Here is a 21,448-nt window from a genome sequence, read left to right as displayed (position 1 = left end):
CAAAAAGTAACTAGAAATAATTTCATCACTATGCATCTTAAGCGTGTCATACTGAATTCTGAGGGTTTGGAGCTTAACATGTTTTACCTGGGAGTCTCCTTCGTAGCTTTGAATGATCTTTTCCCATATCTCTTTGGTTGTCTTGAGTTGCATGACTTTGACGAATTTTGATTCTAACACACTTCCCAATAAAGTATTGACTGCTTTGGCATTCATTTCGTATAACTTCTTACCTACTGTATTTGTAGATATTGCTACTGGAAATTGGTATCCTTCTTCCACAATTTCCCAAACACCGGCTCCAAGCGACTGAATATAAGTTGTAGTTCTTATTTTCCAATATACCAAGTTGTTCCCATTGAAGATTGGTGGTTTGATAGAACCCATGCCTCCGTGATTGTTCATCTTGAAAGATCTCCCTTCAAGCAATCCAGCTTCTTCTAAAGGACCTACTCTGATACCAATTTTTGGAAATAATACTAAGAGGGGGGGAGGGGTGAATCAGTATTACAATTCAATAATCTTTCATTTCCCAATCAGATTTATGTACGCTACTTCAGTGAACTGAACTTGCGTGTGCATGCTACTGTGATTAAAGAAATCAGCGTATACCTAGAGAACTTATGATTTAGTTATTTATGATGTGTTGATCTTTAATCAGTGCATCAGTATCTTATTATATAGTAACTATGTGTAGTAATAGCATAATAAACCATCACACATAAGCAACACACATGAACACCAAGATTTAAGGTGGAAACCTAATGTGGGAGAAAAACCACCTGCTGCTATCATCTCTATCTTCTTAATATAAATAAAATTGGTTTAAAATCTTTTACTAGTACAGACTCATACCAGTACGCAAGCACCCACCTACAGAAGGCTACAACCTTCTCTCATTTTCTAGCTTCTACTGAAAGGGAGCTACAACCCCCTAGCTCTCGTACTAGCTTATATGTTTACTAGTACATAGGAGTTGGCCTACATAAGGCTATGACCTTCTCTCTTCCTCCAGGGACCACGCTTCATTAATTTTCATACTGGATGCTCCTGGTACACAACAACACAATATGAAGGCCTTGTTTCATCAAATTTTCACACTGTACCCATCAAAAACTTTCAAGCTCAAACTCTATAATAATAACTACATCAACTAACAACCATTGAATCTGAATAGTCATATCACTGTCACGAGAACACTATGCTGATTCCAAAACCTGCATCATCATCCAGAATCAACTGCAACCTCAAAAATAATACATCATAATGTATATGCTACTTTAATGAACCCAACCTGCATATATACGCTATTGCCTGTAACAAAACCTCCGTATACCTCCAAACTACTGAATCATACAAACTTCTTAATCAAATATGCACCGACTAGTAATATTCTAAACATCTACTATCAATTTACAGAGATCCAGACAGTCAGCAGCAACGATAGCCCTTCTCACTTAATCAATCAATCAATCAGATACAAAATCCTTTTCCATTCAGTTTTACTTTCAGATCTAAGAAGACTTCATTGACAAACAACAGTAAAACAGTTGCACTGATCAGATAGATCAATCATTTCTAAATAAAAGGTTTTTCTTTTTCATATGCTACTTGGAAGAGTCAAACCTACATGTATATGTGCCTTTACAAAGGCAAACCAACGTATAGACCTGCAAATATTAACTTACAACTTTGCTGCTATTCCAGACTTCAAACATACCCAAATCATGACATTTAAAGAATAAAACATGCATAAGCAGTTAGATCTAGCCCAACCAATATTAGATCATAAAATGATAAGTCATTTCAGGTTTCATGATCCTAATCCAAGATTGTATCCAAGGTGTACACAATATTTTAGATCATGTCATAATCATAACCCCTGAAACATAAAATATACTTCAGATAGAAGTATTCTGAGAAACTCTTTCACTTACCCACTTGGTCCTTTGATCTTCTCCTCCTTATATAGTTTTTGGCCTTCCTCAATACCTCGAACCAAAACAAAATACTTAGAGCCTATGGTATTCTTGGACGGGATCAAATAAACATTACTCTGCTCAATATTGTGGGCTAATACCATGGTATTGACCCTTGGTATTCTTTAATCCTAAATTTCCTTGATTTTCCAACCCATACGCACTTTTCCTCTTGTGAAAGTGTGTGCATACGTATACGCCATTTTTGTTCTGCGAACCAATGTGTATACACTACTTGGATAAGGTGAACCTACATATACAGCTTAAACTGACTTAAAACATCCTTTTTCTTCAACTTCTTGATTCTGATTTGTATTCCTTTGTTCCAACTTCCTATTCTTCTGTACCATTGACTAGTTACCTCTGAATTGACCTGTTACACTATGAGTTTCCTTTTGTCAAATCTAAGCTGACCTGTGAGTGAGTTTCCATCAAGGACATCTGTTGGGCATGGAATCCCAACACATCATGTTTTGGGGCTCAAAGCCCAAGTTTTGAGTATTATTGTTGTAAAAACTCCGCGAATTGCGGATGCGGAGCGCAAATTGTATGTTAGAGCCATAGGGTTATCCGCCCTAAGTTTTGAATGTAGTGTCAGCCTACCCATGGTCCGCAGACCATGGGATTGTATAAATAGAGCAAGGTTCTAAGTTGTAAATATAACTAAGGATAGATAGAAAAACAAATGGAGTTTAGAAGATAACAAGCATAGAGCAAAAGTCTAAGTGCTTTGGGCCGTAGTAGTAGGAAGAGGCTCTGCAGCTAAGTGCATAGGGGCCTAGTAGAGTCCGCAGCTGAGTGCGCGGACCCCTATAGCTAAGTGCACAGGGCGGAGTTGAGTCTGTAACCAAGAAAGAAGAATAATAAAGAGAAGTTTGATTCTAAATCTTGTGTATCTGTTTTGAGTTATTATATGGTTGATATCTTTTGCAATTATATTGTTTTCTTTATCGCGTGCACTGATATGAACGGTGACACTGTTAAGTATAACTAAACCCATGCAGATAAGCTAAGTGAACAACTAACATTGGGTTAATAATAACGGATTGGGTACTTACGTGGATCGAACCTCGAGTAAGGCTGCGCGAAGGCAACAACACAGGCTGCAAGGTACTGATAGGTGCACGTAGCGACGTGCGTGCAGGGTTAAACCGCGGACCAGCGAAAAATCATCATACATCTCTAGGGTGCGGAAACTTAGTTCTAGCACCCTCCCATACTACTTCGGGTGAGACCTCAGTCCGCGCTTCGCGGACTATTGCCGAAAGGGCCAGTAGTACCAGGATTTGTTTGGCTAAATCACCTTTGGACTTGGGTCTAGCCCCAACAAGCCAACAAATGGTTCCATTGCCGAGGCTGGGATCTACGTAAGGGATGTCTGATGTCGTGTCACTGGAATGCAACAAAGAAAGAAATTGAAGGGTGGTTGGGCAAGAAGATTCACGAGTTCACGGCGCAGGAAAACAGGAATCCGTGAGTATCTAAGGAACAGAGGCTGGAGCGCTACCTATATACGGAAATACATGAAATTTGGTTTGCATCCTTTCATTCTAAGCTGTATGAGTGGATCGCAAAGCTAGCAGACAGTTAGGGAAGGTGTAGGCTCGAAAAACTAATCGTGTGGACTCTAGAACTAGTGCGCAGACTAGAAGCATCAGAAGATAAGATTGCGCGAGCTGTGGACCATTACTCGATCAAATTATAGGATGATTTATCACTAAGTTCACGGTAGACACGACTGTCAGCTACAGTGAGGTAGAACAACGCTTCCTCAAAGGGTCGCAAGGTAAGTATATTAAATCTTTGAATACCTGGATTAAGATGTTATTGTGCAAAAATCAGGTTATGCGAATAAATTAATGTTTGGGACTACACGAAGTGGGAAGATATATAGAAACAGAAGTAGTGAAGAGTTAGAAACTAGTCCCTTAATTTCACCCTCGCGGGAAAGCAAGGAAGAGCTCACGAAAGTTTCTCCGAGAAGCATGGTCAGTTTGATAAGGTAGCGAGTTCCATGCTTGCCACCTCCACCTACACTGCCACCCATCTCACTCTCTTCACCTTCATCTCCACCCACCCCACCTCCACCACCACCACAGTTTAGTCTGGCGAGTGCGATCAAATTGTTGGTATTCAGAGGAGTAGGGAATGAAGATCCGGACCAATTCTGGTTCATTGTAAGGGCGGTATGGGAAGCACAAGGAGTCATGGATGACAATATAAAGAAGGCTATGCTGGTAAGAGCGTTGCAGGATCACGCATTAACATGGTATATTAAGCATTCTAATGACCATCCAAATGTAGGAATCGCAGAAATCCAGGTCACGCTGAACAGGGAATTTAGTAGGCCAAAGTCAGAGATACAATCAATTATCAGGCTTAAGGAGATCGCGATGCTCCCAGGTGAGACCCCTTAGGATCTAGACTAGAGGCTGAAAAGTTTGATTCGCGAAGCCAACATGACTTTGATGGATGGACATCACCACGCCTAGTTTGTAGCATCATTAACACCACATTTAAGGATGACATTGTCACAACAAAAGCTTTCCACCCAGGCCGAAGCCTTGGAGATGGAAATGAGATTGCATGAGATGCCTATATAAGATCTTGGTCTGGGAGTCAAACAAATCCACATGCAATTGCAAAATTTGTGTCTAGAAATGCAGAGTTTGAAACAGAATAGGACACTTCAGCTAGAGGTGCGTGAGGAGGTATGGTGCATAAAATACAAAGGCCAGGGGCATGACAAAGACCACTATCTAGTATTCACGAATTACTTGGCAGGAGGAGGGCCAATGCCATTAAGACCTGAGACACAAGCAAGACCAAGCGCAGCGTGTGCACTATGCTGCATGTTCTATCAGATAGGGGGAAACACACTACAGATAATTATCATCTATTGCAGAAGTATATGCAGACGTCACAACATTTGTTTTGTAATTTCTGCAGGTCGGTAGGCCATGATGAACGCACCTGCAGAAGCTACGAACTAATGATGAATCAGACTCCTTCCTACAGGGTACAAACCGAAATGCTAGCCCTTGACCCAAATGTAGGAACGGCACGCGCTGGATTGCAGGGGCGCGGACTAGGTCGAGGAGGAATGGGACTAGGAAGGGGTCGTGGACAACTAATTTGTTACAATTGCGGAGGGCCAGGACACTATGCCCACGATTGTACAAATCCAACGAGGATATCATGTTTGTACTGTACTCAGTTTAATCATGAGGCAAAAGACTGCCCAACATGGATAACGAGGCTGCACGAAAAAGGGGTACTCCAGCCTCCTTCGACTCAGAATTTCCAAATGATGAGGTCTAAGCCACGCGAAGAAGACCCGAATGTAAACATAATGCTCAGAATCAGTATCACCATTGGAGATGATAAAGGGAAGCAGCCAGAAGAAAGTGTGTTCGCAAGGCTCCTGCAAAGGAGCCTGAATTTGATTTAGAACACGGGAAGGAGACATTCATGGAAGCTAAGAAGAGCTTCACGGAGGCCTCGACTTCAGGTAGTAAGGATCAAGTAGAACCAGGGATGGATCCTTCAATGCTCACTACCTTTCTAGAGACATGCATGAAACTGTTGTGCAACAACAAGGCAGTAAAAGGACTACAGGAACTTATCATTAAGTGTGCGGGTTCATGAGAACCGCGTGTGGTCCAGAAACTTGGAAAGCATGCATTGCGCACAAGAAGGGTAATGCAGTTGACTGCACAAATTGGTGAGTATGAAATGGATCAGGTAATCTTGGATCTTGGGTCGGACGCGAATGTACTGCCGAAACAAACATGGGATGCATGGGCAGACCCACACTACAATGGTCTCATATTCAATTGTGAATGGCGAACCAGCAGAAGATCCTCCCCATGGGAGATTGCAAGGGGTAACGGTGGATATTGAAGGTGCGAGCACATTGGCGGGTTTCGAAGTGATAGAGATTGTCAACGAAAACAATCCCTATCCCATGCTACTAGGAATATACTGGGCCATCGATATGAACAGAGTCATAAATCTGAAGAAGCACAAAATGATTTTTTGAAAAAAAAGTCATTACGCATAGTAGTACTGCTAGATCCAGCCGAAGGAGGGTGATACACTGAACTGGTGCTCGACGATGATGGTGATGACGACCTTGATTGTATATATAAGATAACCACACAAGAACAGGACTGGGTGAACCCCACTGCAAATGGTAGGATTTCGTGGGATCTCGAAAGCTCCTGCACTTCCGATTCGGACGAAGAGATAGAGCGATGGCAGAATCAGCTGCACGAAGTAACCATGCTTAATTCCAACATGATGGTTAGATCACTGTGTTGCATGACAAAAGAGGTAAGGGGTCTACCTAGGTATGACAGGTTGACAATGGTGGATGAATTCTTGGACAAATTTGAAAGCGCATTGCCAAAACAGCAGCGGTTCGATGCTCTGAAATGGGCACTGCACACGACGCCCGCAAGGTGGTGGGGTACACATCAGGGAAGTTTTGAGGACTGGCGTGGAAGCAAGAGGATGATGTGCCTACGATTTGGAAAACCCCAGCTAGGGATGAAAGTCGGTTACGAGGGGCAAAGCAACTTTCACGCCCACCTTTCTCGATGGGTACAGACATGTGACATGTAGCTAGCACAAGCACACACCACTCCCAGAATAGAGAATCGGAACAAAATGCAGCAGCAGGAAAGGCGAAGCGTGCCAAGGATTATCCACAGAAAAGTATTCGATAGGGTGTACGAAGTGCTGAACAGGTTTCACCAAGTGATACGCAGTGACTGGGACCTATGCGTACTAGTGGTTCGATGGGCCTATGTGACCATATGCAAAACCCTAACCGCGAAAACAATTCAAAGGAGGCGGACTGAAGTACGGACGGTAATCTCCGAGGAGCATGCAAAGATGGATCCACACGAAATAGCACACATAGGTGTGACAGTGCGCAAACCCCAGGACGAGGAAATCAGACAGCTACGTGAAGCAGAACACATAAGACTTCAGGAAGCCATTTGGCAAGGGAACCTTAGATTTCGCGAACTCGAAAAGGACCAGGTATGGCTAAGAAAGAAAAGCGTTTTGATGGACACATAGGTCAAGAGGTTGGAAAACGTGATCAAGGGAGCATGTCTCGTTGATAAACCTAGGATGGCAAGGCAAGGTGCAGGTGATCATACCAATGAGTTAGAAGACTATCGTCGAGAATCAATTAGTCTATTTCCGTGGCTAGGACTGTATATCACCACGATGACAGATGAGGATTTTCCGCAGACTATACTAGAGGGTGAGATGGAACCTCACACAGATGGTGCAACCATGTGACTAGCCGTAAGAAGAATAGTCTTAACACTCCAGGCAGCTGAAAGGGAGAGCGGGACTATAAACTATCCTACCTGGAAGCTGCGTGCTCTGACAGGTGCGTGCAAGAACAACTTGTCACAAGGTTCGCGCCCGTGCATGGAGGGATGCGCTGCCGTGCAGGTGGGCTGGGAAGTGACCATTGGTGTCACTGTTCATGACGGAATGTCTGATTTGAGGCCAAATGGAGCAGGCGGCGGGCATTTAAGACAAGAATTATGGGCAAGATTTTGGAAATTCTACCACCAAAAAAGCATTGATGGCCCAAAATTGGGAAGAACTGTCGAATTTGAATTCAAAAGGCGCTATAAAAATCAAAGGGCTAGCCAGTAGATAAAACTTGGTCATTTGAGCATTTAAAAGCTGAACAAAGCATAGAGTGTTGAGAGCCGAGTGATAATAGATCCCCTGAGTTCGCGAGAGATAAAATATTGTGAAGAAATGATGACGGCCACGAAGGATGGGTTGGGAAATGAGAAAGAGACCGCCGGCGAGGCCGCACAAACCCCCATGGTATAGGATGTTCCCAAAGGCACTAAGGTTGTGATAGAAATCCCCAAATCACCCTGGACGCCGAGTCAGAAGAAAGATAAATAGGCAATGGGACCAGTATGCATGTCCCCGAGGAATCCGCGACACAGTAAGTTATCAATGGAAGAAAAAGGCAAGGTAGTCACCATTGAAACAGATGAAGAGGAAGAGGACTTGCAGGCTCTAATTGCTGCAGTAGGTGAAGAAGAAGATGTGGAGGAAGACATCCAACCAATGCTCCCCGCAGCGAAATTTCTTGAGTATGTCCCTCTGTGGAAAGGGAAAGCCAAAGTGCCAAAGGATCTGGATGCAACGAAGAGTGCACTCTAGGCCCCGATCCTCCCCGATGGAATTACCTTTGAGGGTCCGCTTTTAGGATGCGTGCCCACGCTGAAATTTGAATATTGCGACCTCGCGGACATTGAGAAGTTCTTGCACTTAGAAACGGCGAACATAATGAAATAGAATACGAAGGGGTTGATGATAACGTTAGCACCACGAAAATGGCTGTGTGGTGTGGAAAAGTTCGGGTTGCTTCATCTGCTAACGATACCACATTTCCACCATGCACCCATCACCATTTTCATCATCATGCAGCTGCTTTGCGTGGTGCATGATGGGTACTTATGGCTGGAGGAGCCTATTCCCATCACGGTAGATCTCATCCAACAAATTTCTCGACTTCCTTGTAAAGGAAAGGACCTCGCGACAATAGTAGGGAAAAGCAATGACTTGGCTCTCGCAGAGGCCATGAAGAAAAAATATAATCTCGAGAAGAAAAATAGGGGTTACGCTATCACCAGTATCAAGGATAAAGGGGTGCGCGTAACCACCCAACTCCTAGCCAGTAAAGTAATGATAAAATGTCGCGACAGTGAAGTACCAGCGCCGCTAGTTGCGCTGGCCGAACAATGTGTGGAAGGGGTCCAGTTCAATTGGGCCAAGTTCCTCTGCAAAGAGTTTTTGCTCAACTACCAGGAGGCCCAGGAACATGGTAAGACCTTCCACTATGCATGGTTTCTCTTATCCATCTTGCTGGTAGCAGGAGAACTACTGGAGGACAGCCAGTTCCCGAGCATCGACCAAGACTTACCAAAGGCGGTGAAGTACGCTTCGCTCTGGGCCACCAAGGATGCGAAATGGATTCGCGATACCAAGATTTTCTGGGTGCTCATGGAGGCGAGCATCTAAATGTGGATTAATAGGAGGCCACGCCTGTCCCCCACAGTGCACAATAGTCTGCAGAATTTTGCATATTTCAAGGTGGACATGCATAATATCTACATCAGAGCGTGAAAAGATCCAGCACAGCAGTGGACAAAGCTCCCATTCATAGCCACCGACGACGTGATCTTTATAGTGCTAGAGACATGGCCTCCCGAGTGGTGGACCCCGGATTTGGAAGAGTTGGAGAAGACAACAGTGCAGACAAGGAAGGATAGAAAAGGGAGGATTCCAAGCTACGTGTCACCTAACTAGTAGAGAAAAGGTGCAATGAAAAAGTAGTAGTTGAGGTCAGGGTAGCCCATGAAGCGGCACATGCAACCGAGGAGCAAAAGACGGTAGCCGAAGCAGCAGCAGCGCAAATAGTAGAGGTCGAAATAGTGCAGGCAGAGGAGGGCCAAGCAGTGTCTGTAGGATAGGAGGTAGAGGACACGGCCTTGTAGAAGAGAGCGTGGACCCAGGAACCACCTCGACCCAACTCAAATGACCGCGCATCACAGAAAGATCAGGTCCAAGAAAAAAGGTCAAGGCATTGAAGCTGGCCATCAACCCGATCACCTTAACTGAAGGTGACCTCCATGACATCGACAAGACAGTTCGCGATGTCACTAGTGAAGTGCTCCAAGACTTTATGACGGAGCAACAAAATGTGTTGGGGGCCCTCAGGATGCAGCTACAGGAGTTAAAGGTGCGTCCCCCTCAGGAAGGTATCCTATCTACCCACATCACAACGGGCACTTCAACAACAGAATAGATGCTACGCGCGAGGATGGCCAACACAATAGTGTTGCCAGAAGGAGCGTTGGTATCAGCAGATGCGATGGACCGAATGACGATTAGCATGATGAAAGGCCTTGGCCTTAATCTAGCTACCCTTCCCCGAGAAACGCTCTATCAGCTACAGGATGGAATAACAATAGAGCTGCGTGCCAGGGAGAGTCACGCGATCTAGGTTCTAAGAGAGTAGAAGATTAATATAGAATAGCTTAGCTTTCAGGCGACAAGCTAGTGTTGCAGAACAAATAGTTGGTGTAAACGGTAGATGACGCTTGCCAACGCGTCTCAAAGCTTGCTATCACAGCAAATCTACTGGTAGAAGTGCGGATTCACAGTTTATCAAGTGGAGTCCACAATGCTAGAGAAGGGACAACAAAGGTGCCATTGGAGCTGAATCTCTAGATTGTCGAGCTGCCGTTGAAGGTGCAACCTTCCACTCTCCCAGAGGTCAGAGAGCAGCACGCCAGTGCTATTGTAGTAGGGATGGAAGAGATTGGAGGTGTAGTGCGTGACTGTACCAACATGTTGGAGCAGGCGCTTGAGGTCCTCACGACATTGCAGGAGGACCCCAACATTCAGCAGTTGGAGATAGAGGCAAGCAAACTCCAGCAACAATATGACAACATTAGAGGGACTACGCAGATAGTAGTCCTTACTCAGTGGCTTGCAAGGATGCAACAATCCAAGGCATTAAAAGAGTAGGTGGATGCAGTGTGCCATAAGGAAGCCATTCTCAATGCACGTTTCCAACCATGGATTGACGAAGCCTTCACAATCACAGTAGATATCGAAGAAAATCTCGCGCAAATTCAGGGGATGCAGTTAGAGATGCAGCGCAGAACACCGGGAATAGAGGGCTTAGAAGACAGAATGTAGTAGGTGCAGTAGGCAGCAACTAGTGCGCTACCGACATTCAGGCCATTCGGGACCAGCTGGAGGGACTCCGCGCCGAGATTGTTGTGCCAACAGAGTGACTCAAGGATGAGTCTCGAGGTTTGTGTTGGGGGCCTATTGGGCATGGATTCCCCCGACAGCATGTTTTGGGGCTCAAAGCCCAAGTTTTGAGTATCATTGTTGTAAATACTCCACGAATTGTGGGTGCGGAGCGCAAATTGTATGTTAGAGTCATAGGGTTGTCTACCCTAAGTTTGAATGTAGTGTCATCCTACCCATGGTCCGTGAACCATGGAATTGTATAAATAGAGCGAGGCTATAAGTTGTAAAGATAACTAAGGATAGATAAAAAAACAAATGGAGTCTAGAAAATAGCGAGCATAGAGAAAAAGTCTAAGTGCTTTGGATCATAGTAGTAGGAAGAGGCTCTGCAGCTGAATGCGCAGAGGCCTAGTAGAGTCCGCAGCTGAATGCGTGGACCCCTGTAGCTAAGTGCACAGGGCGGAGTCGAGTCTGTAACTAGGAAAGAAGAATAATAAAGATAAGTTTGATTCTAAATCTTGTGTATCTGTTTGAGTTATTATATGGTTGATATCTTCTGCAATTATACTTTTTTCTTTATCGCGCGCACTAATATGAATGGTGAACACTGTTAAGTATAACTAAAAACATGCAGATAAGCTAATTTACCAACTAACATTGGGTTAATAATAAGGGATTGGGTGTTAACGTGAATCGAACCCTAAGTAAGGCTACGCGAAGGCAGCAACACAAGCTGTGAGGTAATGGTAGGTGCACGTAGCAACGTGCACGCAGGTTCAAATCGCGGACCACCGAACAATCATCAGACATCTCTAGGGTGCAGAAACCTAGTTCTAGCACCCTCCCATACTACCTCGGGTGAGACCTTAGTCTGCGCTCTGCGGACTGTTGGCAAAAGGGCTAGTAGTACCGGGATTTGTTTGGCTAAATCACCTATAAACATGGGTTAGGCTCCAACAAGCCAACAACAACACCTGTACCATAATGCCAATAGTCTGCACCATTTTTAACAGCCTAGAACCTTTAGATCCTAGTCCCTTAAGATTAAATATTTTTTTCTTCTTTATGTGTCTTTGAGTAGCCTGTTTTCCTTCTTTAATTCTTGTAGCGGCTACAACCACCCTCCAAAATTTTTTCGTAGCTTCATTTTGGAGCCTCCCTACCAACCATCCTTAGCAGCATGTCTTGCACTATCAAGTACATAGGCTTCTTTGGTTTTTCAGTGGCTTTCTAGCCTGTGCATGTTAGTTTGCTTCACTCCCCTCATAGGCTGCCATTCGAGACTTAAGCTAGCTACTGGTTGAGCAGCTCCCTCAAAAAAATTGTGCAATTCTGGAGGGAACCAACCTTCCTTTTAGAAATTGTGCAAATCTATTAGGCAACCTGCTGGGCTCAAAAATTTCACAATGCAGTCAGACAATATTCCTTGAGAAAATTGTGCAATCTAACCCAGCACTGCAGCTCAACCCTGAAATTGTGCAATTTTGGGAGCAGTCACTTGCTGACCCCAGAAATTAGGCAATCCCTCAGGGACATCCAACCCAGCTTAGCGCAAAAACTACGCAAATTTCCATCCTAGGCTCACAGACGGATTCATGTGCCTTCAGGTTGACAGGTTCCCTGCGGGACTGAGAAAAAATTATTTGCATGTATGGGCTATGTTCCCAAAATAGAAAAAGGCATTCCTAGATCTAGGGATCTATTTTCAGTACTTGGAGGTTACATGCAAAGACCATTTTAGAAGCCTCTCACCACGTGTTGCTTTTTCCTAGATTTGTAGCATGCGCATCATAACATCGATCTTATCAAAACTTATGAATTGGGCGCTATAGAGCTCATTCCTCACATTGATCTTATAGCTCTAACATTCCACATCACATCTAGGAGTCTTCAACACTTTTAGCTTAGCTGTTTCAGGGTAAGTCTTCTTTTCATGTCTTGTGCTACGTTTCTGTCACTTTTTGTGTTTTGCTTTTGTTAAGTGTTGTTTGCTTGATTTCAATGAGTGCTTCCGTTTCAATGTATGTTAGCTTGTAGAAACACCATTTCAGTTTTCGTTCGCATCTCACTGCTATCGCATGCATGACAATGTTTTGCACTAATGGTTGTCGTTGCAGCGACTCGCTTCACACACATGCATGCTTTCCTATTCTCTGAATCCTACACTTATTATTTGCGCGCATGATCATTCACTCTTTTTTACACTTAGTTTCACCATGCATTCAGACTTCTCATGTTTTCAGTTGCCCATCGGCGGGCCTGGGTTGCCTTCACCTGGACCTTGCCTTACTCGGCTAGTATTTCACATTTCTGGAAGTGAAGGCTCTGCCTTCCCTCCAGAAATTGCGCAAGTTTGGTCTAGCACTGACCTCCAGATTGAATTGTGCAATTCTGGGAGGCAATGCCTTGCTGACCCTAGAAACTGTGCAATGCAATTTGCTAGTTTGCATGTCACAACTGACTGAAATTGCGTATTACGTAGTTTCAATCCTCAGCGGGCCAGGTTGGGCTGTGCATTGCGCAGTTCCAACAATCAATCATCCTCCTGACATCCCAGACTGTGCCTTGTGTAGTTTTGGTAGTCAGTCTCCTGGTGAAAATTACGTAATCTTCACATGCAGTCACATAGGTATGTTGCATATCAGTCCTCCAATTTGTTTTGGTTTGCGACTGATAGATTGCTTATCATGAGTGTTTCTATGTCTCTAGGTATCACAAGTGTTCATCTTCTTCTCAGTAGCATAGGTATAATGGTTTCTAGGAGAGCAGAGTCAAAGACACTGTTGAGAGCACAACTGGGGATGTAGTCGATCAAGTGTTTATGAACTTGCATATCTATGAAAACATCACGTTGTTCATAGACAAGGATATTAAGATGAAATGGCAGCAGCATCACAGCAAGTAGCACTATCAGCAACAAAAGAAGGTAGCATACATGTATGTGACAAATGCAAGGGGAAGGTTGTTGACAATGCAAAGGTAGAGAAAATTTGTAAGCTCAAATAGATCCACTTGTGATGAAAGTAGCTTTGGAGATTGAGGCTATGAGGTGACAGCGCGACAAGAGGATTGCATGAAGGCATAGATATAGACAGAGGAGTTGCAAGTGTTGAAGCAACAAATCAAGGAAGAACTTGAGTTGCACAGACGAGAGAAGAAATTGCAGTAGGGACATGTACAAAAGGAGGCGCAACATCCATAGACTAATGAAACTATGCCCATACAGGTTATAGACCCGACCTAGCTGCTGGCACGGAGCATACAGGATGAGTAGTGCGATTGATCGCATGCAAGGGTGTTCAGGAGCATGAATGCCATTACGCACCACATGCAATCCCACCCATGGGCACACTCATCGAGACAAAGAAAAGAAGCAAATCTGACTGGGGTTGAACATGTATTTTGACAAGTTGACTCGCATGGTCACCAACACACACTTGGAGATCAACACAGACACTATGCATCGGTATGTTGCTGGTCCAGCTGCACTCAAGATGATGATGCACATGTTATCAGGTAAGTTGGACATAGGAGCCATATCAGTGTACCTAGATGCAATGGAGGCAAGAGTTCACTTTCAGCAAGATGTCACCATTGTGTGCACAGGCACCATCACCGACGACCAAGCTTAGCATCAGTTTTCCAATGTCAATCATTGGAAGTATGTCGAAGAGTTTGTCTTCCCACAACTGCCCGAGTCTTAGTGATGTCTTTCATGGCTTGCTCAAGCCTATTTTGTCTCACACGGGTACATGTGCAGATTGTATGTAACATCTTTTAAAGTGGAAGTCCAAGCTTCAATAGTTGAATGTAATAGTCATTCAGTAGGTGAAGAGTCACAAAGGGGAATTTCAAGGGTCACCCCACCATTTGCTATTTATAGAACCTCATAACTCATTGTAGAGGCTTTTGGTCAACCAAGCTTCCGATAGGAGTATCTTAGAGAAATCTTCGAGAGTATTGTAACGAGCCTTGCTTCTCCACAGTGTAGAACTAGTACATCTCTTTGGAGGAGCCAACGACAATGAATGTAATATTTCATTATCGAGACTAGTGGTTGGTCATGGTCGTACTGTATGATTGGAACTTTCACTTCTTAATATAATAGAGCCAACATGTTTCATTCATATGTTGTTATTGTATTTCAGTTAACTTGTTTACTCTAATGATATATGTATCTGTTTTCTTACGCATGTATGTATAGACTCTTTTCGTATATTTATGTATGAATCTTAATGAAATGTGTTGATGGTTTAACCATAAATTTGGATTGTTGGTTCACCTTCCTTCCAGTTTGTGATGCATCTTTGCTAGTGTTTTCCCATCCAAGCTGCATGTTTACATAGGTTTCCAAGGGGTACACTCATTTCACCTTCCATGTGTTAGAACTATTCATACACCTTCCTTGGCTTGTTGTGCATGTCATACCCTTTCTACCAACAAGGACATCTCACTTACCTCTGCGCGCAACCGCGGTCAAGGCGATAGCGTACAACCCACTGCTGAGACTCCTACACCAAACGGTCTGAGGTCTAATTGGGACTTCTTACTAGGGAGATCCCCTGACATGTTTGTGGGTCCAACACTGTCAACATTTTTGGCACTAGAAGGCGGGCCAGATGATAAGTTGTGTCCTCTCATCCAGTTTTGAATCTTTGCACATCTATCATGGATACTGTCACACTCATCCCTCCACGATGTTTTTCACATGTCGAACCTTTCTACATCACGAGGGAGTTTTCTGATCTCTTGTCTGATTTCACGTATGATGGTGAAGGCGAAGTAGCATTTCCTGAGTACATAGAAGAATTCTATGCATTTCTTGCATACGAGTTCTATGCAGAAGATTCTAGTGTATTGCTTGCATAGACACTTTGTGAATCCCCACTACAGTGGTGCTGGAGTCTGCCACCGGGAAACGTGCACTCAATTGAGAAGTTCTGTGATCTCATCGAATCTACTTTCCATCATTTTGATGTAGAACCTCTTGACAAAAAAATATTAAAACAACGGATGAACCCGTAAGAATCGCCTATGGAATTTTGGGACCACTTCCGTGTATTGCAGTTTCAAGCTCTGAAAAGCCAGATGAAATTCCAATATCTCATGGAAAAATTTGAATATTGTCTTACCAAATCTACCAATCTCAAGAATAATTTCAAGATCAAACCCCGCTTAACATACTTCGGTGATGGAGCTGCGTAATCACGGACGGACACAGTCGTTTTCACAAGTGATTGTTCGCCATCCTCTCATCAAACAACTCCACCACCATAGAGTGATGTGGGAGAACATGCAGACACCTCTGTTCAACTATCACATCCTCCCAACATAACTTCTCTCAATTTTCATGCAATCTCAGTTGCGAAGCCCATGGGTTGTCACATGCATGTCTTACCTCAACCTCCATCTTCGTGTTCTATTGATCCTCCAGATTGCACTGTCTTGTGTTCTTCCATTCCAGACTCTACACTTGTTGTGAACGAGGATCAATCCATTGATGGAGTTGGTGTTTCCAAACTAGCCTGTGTTGTCATTCATGAAGAGTATGACGGGGAGCCTGAACATCAACCTGTGGTGAAGGATGTCCCTTTCGCACCCCCTCCATTTTTCCCGGACATCTTTGGTGATTCTACCATCCATGATTTCGCATGTGTATCTCCGTCTTCAGATGCACCCATTGCTGATATTTCATAGAACGCACAGGATGTCAGTCCATCATTCGATAGTGGAGAGGAAAAATCATTCATTGAGCATCCACTTGATTCTTCATCTATTTTTCTGGAAATGCAGAGGGTGAACATTCTTGCTTCTCATCTACCCCTCTGTGTGATTAATCAAATCATGAGGATGTCGACAAACATCCTGAATTTTATGATCTTTGTTGTCGTGATCACTCTACTTCTTCATCCAATCATGATGTTGATTCAATCATTGCTAATCTTTCTAAGACATTGGTCTATGATGATCTATCTGTCGATGAAGTCAAAACCTCGCAGATTATCGAGGCACTTTAGCCTGAGCTGATGGTTATGTCAGGCCCTTTTTGTCCTGAGGTTGGTTTCACTTCCAATCAGGAAATTATTCAAACACCCAAGGCTCCTCATCACTCATCTGTATGCATTGAAGATCAATCTCACACACATATTTCGCTTCCTCCACTTGAGTTACATCATCCCATAGCTCATGCATTGGAGGAATCTTACACAACAAGCACACTTGCGCAACATAAGTGGTCTACCTTTCTCACATTTCCTTGCATGTCACAGTCAAGAGAATGCGTACACTTAACATCTGCACGCAGTATAGCACAACACCATGGCATGTCCACAGGGTGAATTTCATGTGCTTTCACTCACTTCTTTTCTATGGATGCAATTAAACCCAAAGTGTATTTGGCTTCACTGTTATATCTTTCATGTTTTCTGGTTCGCACGACTACATTGTTTGCGAACCATGCCTTCACCAACATGGGTTGACTAATGCGCTGGTGGCTACATTGGAAATATCACTTTACATAAGCAGGCCCATGCACCATTAGCTTAGGAGTAGGAGTAGTGTTTGCTTTTGATTTGTTTGCTTGCATGCATGTTTTCTTCTTACTTTTGCATGTTTGTTTGTCTTCTTGCTTATTTTCTTACTCGCTTGGCTTATGCATTTACTTCCACTTTTGCTTTGTTTTGTTGTTTGTTTTCTTGTTTACATTTGTAGGTTAGTTTCACATGAAACCATGTGCGACCCTTGAAACAAGCTAGGTAAAGTACAAGAGGACTTGTTTAGTTATCAATACTTGGTTATCTGTCGTCCTACCCTGTATGAAGAACTTGTGTCTTCAATCAATGATACATCAATGGAAAATACGTGATGTTTGAAGTGAACCTTGGTGAAAACACAACACTTGCGTGATAACTAGTATCACCTACTTGAGTCGATTGTTTTGGGTTAATCCTTGTCAGCTCAGTCAAGTAGAGTAAGGTGAGGGGGAAAACCTTAACAAGCACACCAAAGGTATATACAAACTACTTCTCTAAAGGAACAACCTATTCTTCTCTCAATAAGTTGGGATCCCTCTTCTGCCTCTGAAATGAATAAGTGTTATGCATAGTTATGAAAAATTAAAAATTAAAAAATTAAAATGTCAAAAATTTCGAAAAAAATAAAAATGAATAAGGCGAAAGAAGAGAAACACTTCCTTCGCAGAGAGGTGATTCAAGTAACTCCGCCGAAGCACTAACCAAGCTCGCTAGCAGTGGAGCAATGCTTGTGTTCCTGCATGACTCCATCGGGGTACTGTCCAGGCCTACTGGCAGTGAAGCAATACCAGATATGAAACTAAAACTCAAACGACCATAAATATTGTGCACCAATATACCCCTCATTCCCAATCAAAACAACTATGTTGGCTTGGCTTGGAATGTGTGTTGACCAACCAAGATCTTGGCAAATGATACATCTTACAATCAAGCAAGTGTGGAAACCAAGATGAACAGAGAACTCAACAATACTTATAAAGGTGTTAGACTTTGTTTTCATGAACAAGGTCCATTCAGAGAGCTAGAGTTCTACCAGTGTGTCGCCAAGTATTGTATCGGCTACAACCACCCTCCAAAATTTAACCGTAGCTTCATTTTGGAGCCTCCCTACCAACCATCCTTAGCAGCATGTATTGCACTGTCAATTACATAGGCTTCATTGGTTTTTTAGTGGATTTCCAGCCTGTGCATGTCAGTTTTCTTCACTCCCCTCACACGCTGCCATTCCAGACTTAAGCTAGTTTCTAGTTGAGTAGCTCCCTCAGAAAATTGCGCAATTCTAGAGGGAACTAGCTTCCCTTCAAATATTGCGCAAATATGTTGGGAAACCTATTGGGTTCAGAAATTGTGTAATGCAGTCATACAAGTTTCCTTGAGAAAATTGAGCAATCTGACCTAGCACAGCAGCTCAGCCCAAAAATTGCGCAATTCTGGGAGCAGTCATCTTCTGACCCCAGAAATTGCGCAATCCCTTAGGGACAACCAGCCAACTCAACCCAGAAACTACGCAAATTTCCATCCCAAGCTCATAGACTGATGCATGTGCCTTCAGGTTGACCGGTTCCCTCCAGGACCGAGAAAAATTGATTTCCATGAATGGGTTGTTTTCCCAAAATTGCAAAAGGCAGCATGAAAAAGGAATTCCTACATCTCGACATCTATTTTTAGTAGCTGGAGGTTACATGCAAAGATCATTTTAGAAATCTCTCGCCTAGTGTCTCTTTTTCCTAGATTTGTGGCATGCGTGTCATAACCTCGATCTTATCAAAATTTATGAACAGGACGCTGCAAAGCTCATTCCTCACATAGATCTTATAGCTCTGACATCCCACATTGCATCTAGGAGTCTTCGCACTTTCATCTTAGCTGTTTCACGGTACGTCTGCTTTTCATGTCTTGTGTTGCATTTCTATTGCCTTTTTTGTTTTGCTTTGTGTAAGTACTGTCTTCTTGATTTCAATGAGCACTTGCTATCGTTTTAATCTATGTTAGCTTGTAGAAGCATTGTTTCAGTTTTCGTTAGCATTTCACTGTTGTCGCATGCATGACACTGTTTTGCACCGACAGTCACCATTGTGGCGAATCACTTCACGCACATGCATGCTTTCCCATTCTCTGAATCCTACACTTATTTTTTGCATGCATGATAATTCACTCTTGTTTACACTCAGTTTCACCATGCATTCAGACTTTTCATGTTTTCAGTCGCCCATTGATAGGTCGAGGCTACCTTGGGCCGGACCTTGCCTTGCCCGGCTAGCATTTTTGGAAGTGAAGGATTTTCCTTCCCTCCAAAAATTGCACAAGTCTAGCCAAACACTGACCTCCAGGATTGCATTGCGCAATTCTGGGAGGTAATGCCTTGTTGGCCCCAGAAACTGTGCAATGCAGTTTGTTGATTTTCATGTCACTGCTGACTGAAATTGCGCATTACGTAGTTTCAATCCTCAATAGGCTAGTTTGGACTATGCATTACATATTTCCAGCAGTTAGTCATCATCTCGATAGCACGAACTGTGCCTTGTGCAATTTTAGCAGTCAGTCTCCCAGCGTCCTAGTGAAAATTGCACAATCTTCACAGACAGTCACACAGGTATGTTGCATGTGTCTCCAAGTATCACAGGTGTCCGTCTACCTCTCAGCAGCATAGGTACAATGATTTCCAGGAGATCAGAGTCAAAGACACCATTGAGAGCGCAACTAGGGATGCAGTCGATCAAGTGCCTATGAACTTGCCTATCTATGAAGACATCAAGTTGTTCATAGACGAGGATATCGAGATGAAATGACAGTGGCATCACAGCAAGTAGCACTATTGGTAGCAGCAGAAGGTAGTAGACCTATATGCAAAAAATTCAAGAGGAAGGTTGTTGACAGCGCAGAGGTGAAGCAAAGTTGCAAGTTCAAGTAGATTCACTTGTGATGAAAGTAGCTTTCAAGATTGAGGCTATGAGATGACAACGTGACAAGAGGATTGCGTGAAGGCAGAGAGATATATAGAGAAGGAGTTGCAGGTGTTGAAGCAGAAAATCAAGGAAGAACATGAGATGCACATATGAGAGAAGGAGTTGTAGCAGGGACAGGTACAACAAGAGGTGCAACACCCACAGGCTGATGAAACTGCACCCATACAAGTTATAGACCCAGCCCAGCAGCTAACACGGCACAGACAGGATGAGAAGTGCCATCTATCGCATGCAAGCGTGTTCAGGAGCATGAAAGTCATTATGCACACACATGTGATCTCACCCGTGGGCACACTCACCAAGGCGAAGACAAGAAGCAAGTCTGATTGCAGCTGAACATGTATTTCGAGAAGTTGATGCGCAGGGTCACCAACACACACTTGGAGATCAACACAGACACTATGCATCAATATGTTTTTGGTCTAGTTGCACTCAAGACGATGATGTGCATGTTATCAGACAAGTTGGATAGAGGAGCCATATCAGTGTACCCAGATGCAATGGAGGCAAGAGTTCACTTTCAGCCAGATGTCACCATTGAGCGAACGGACACCATCACGGATGACCAAGCTTGGCATTAGTTTGCCACCGTCAATCATAGCAAGGATGTCGAAGAGTTGGTCTTCCCACAGCTGTCTGAGTCTTAGTGATGTTTTGCATGGCTTGCTAAATCCTATTTTGTCTCACATGGGTACATATGCAGATTGTATGTAACATCTTTTAAAGTGGAAGTCCAAGCATCGATAGTTTAATGTAATAGGCATGTAGTAAGTGAAGAGTCACAAGGTTAGGTGAAGAGTCACAAAGGGGAATGTCAAGGGTCACCTCACCCTTTGCTATTTATAGAACCTCATAACTCATTGTATAGGCTTTTGGTCAGCCAAGCTTCCAATAGGAGTATCTTAGAGAAAGCTTATAGAGTATTGTAATGAGCCTTGGCTTCTCCACAATGCAGAGCTAGTACATCTCTTTCGAGGAGTAGGCAGAAATGACAATAACGCTCCATTATCGGGAGTAGTGGTTGGTCATGGTTGTAATGTAGGATTGGAACTTTCACTTCTTAATATAACAGATCCATCATGTTTCATGCACATGTTGTTATTGTATTTCAGTTAACTTGTTTAGTCTAATGATACATGTATATGTTTAC

This window comes from Pinus tabuliformis, chromosome 7 (assembly GCF_031772625.1).
Source record: "Pinus tabuliformis cultivar Carrire ecotype Pingquan chromosome 7, CPIR1, whole genome shotgun sequence".
NCBI lineage: Eukaryota > Viridiplantae > Streptophyta > Pinopsida > Pinales > Pinaceae > Pinus > Pinus tabuliformis.
Note: the sequence above shows the minus strand (reverse complement) of the source record.